Genomic DNA, 1794 nt, shown 5'->3' with positions numbered 1-1794 from the left:
TGCATGTTCTCTCATTATATACAATGTTGATGAGAACTAGAACCATTTATATAACTTAGGTAAATTAAAATGCTAGGATGGGGAAAATGTTCGTAAAAACTGTAAGCCTGTAAGCGGCGAAAATGGTCAGCTTTTGCAGAAGCACTTGTTTGATGACTAACACTACCCAGAGAGGTATAGGGGATACATGTACCTCCTTGGACAAACATGATTGGCAAAGGTACAAAATTGTTGATAAGTTGCCATAGTTTTTTTTTTTTTTTTTGCTGTGACAGATTTAAACAACGAAGTCCAAAAAATGAACAAATTTTATCAAATTGACCGAATGACGGAGGGAGTAGCCAGGGAGCGAGGACTTCCCGCCGCCCCTTTGTAAAAGTCACGTTTGGTACAGTCCAGATTGCTGCAGCTGCGTTCAGCTCTGCAGGAGAATTTTTCGGAACTTTCTTGGGCGAAATTATTTTGTTTCTGTTGCTTAAAATGTATCTAAAATGTATGTATACATGTAGTAAATGTTCAGGATGCTTCTGTGGTAGATTTGAGGCGTTCTTTAAGGTATTAGAGGGAGAAAATGCGTATTTCCTGACGTAGCGAATTTCGGAGAAGACGAGGGAGACATTCAAAATGGCGAGGCGGCGTGGTCTGGAGAAAGGCTTGGGGACACCGTTCGGAGGAAATGCGTTTAAAGGTAAAACAACAAACCATCCTCCCGAGATTTATCTCCAACTATCTCATAACAGAAATTTACGTTATGTTCAGTGTTAATTGGTGTACGTGCGAGACTGTACTGTAGTGTTGGGGGTCGTTTTGTACTTTCTGAACTGTCGTGACGTGCCGGTAATATTTTATCCTCAGTGTATCGTCCTTGACAACGTATTTTTCCTTGTGGTGACATAATGAGAAAAACCTAAAGACAATATTGGCGTGCCAGTGTTAAAGTGTAATACTAATCGACCAGCTTTTATTATTATCATTTTTTTAACTTTCCTCGTCGTATTCTCAGGCGAGGTTCATATAGAACACCTCCGTGTAGTTACGAAATCCACCGCACGTGCACGTGGACATTTTAAATGCTTTTAATTTTCCCGCCAAAAAACTCGCGTATTTTACAAGAAGGCAATACCCCGAAGTAGCTGAATTCAAAATACAGCTAGCTTCAGTTGGCAGAGATTGGGCTTTTCTAGACATTTTTGAAATGGAGGATTAATATTTGACTGGGTTGGTTTGTTTTTGTACCACGATAGTTAAATGTTGTTTATGCTAACTACGGGTCTTTCTATGTTGCATGTCAACCTTGCATTATTTTCTATAATCAGGCTGTTTTCATATCAAATCTTCTACCTTTTAATATGCAGTGCTCTCAGCCATGTGTACAAACAATGTCCATTTCTTTATTGTACCTGTATTAGCAACTTTGGTGTTATTTGAGCTAAATGTATTACTTGTGATGTTGTTTAGTTAGTTGGCTGCTGACTGATGATGCAATAGTGATGACCTCTGTCTAAGCCTGTATTGGACCAGATCATGTGATTTGAAGACCCCTGACAAATATTGTGAGGAAAATCTGCACTTTACCAAGCATATACATTTTACTCGGTATTGTAGTTTGAGACAAGTGTATACCTTTTCATGTCTGTATAGTTTGGTGGCTGCTGAATGATGCAGTAGTGAGGACTCCTGTCAGAACCTGATCATGACAAGACTGGATTGGACCAGACCAAATCAGATTTGAAGACCCAAGAGGAATATCAGGTGAGAAAAACCTTGAATTGTACATTTCACCTGTCACCTAAT

General features: G+C 39.2%; 1 long non-coding RNA gene across 1 annotated transcript in view; it reads left to right on the top strand.

Moving 5' to 3' along the window:
• The first annotated feature begins 620 nt into the window (after positions 1–620).
• The window catches only part of LOC109477646, a 3777-nt gene continuing 2603 nt past the window's right edge, over positions 621–1794 (top strand). The window contains exon 1 of the long non-coding RNA XR_002140681.1: positions 621–688. This is a non-coding gene — a long non-coding RNA (uncharacterized LOC109477646). The remainder of the gene's footprint in view (positions 689–1794) is intronic.

This window comes from Branchiostoma belcheri, unplaced genomic scaffold (genome assembly GCF_001625305.1).
Source record: "Branchiostoma belcheri isolate BF01 breed outbred unplaced genomic scaffold, Haploidv18h27 scaffold40, whole genome shotgun sequence".
NCBI lineage: Eukaryota > Metazoa > Chordata > Leptocardii > Amphioxiformes > Branchiostomatidae > Branchiostoma > Branchiostoma belcheri.
The sequence above is the reverse complement of the archived record's forward strand: the minus strand, read 5'-3'. Positions and strand labels throughout refer to the sequence as shown.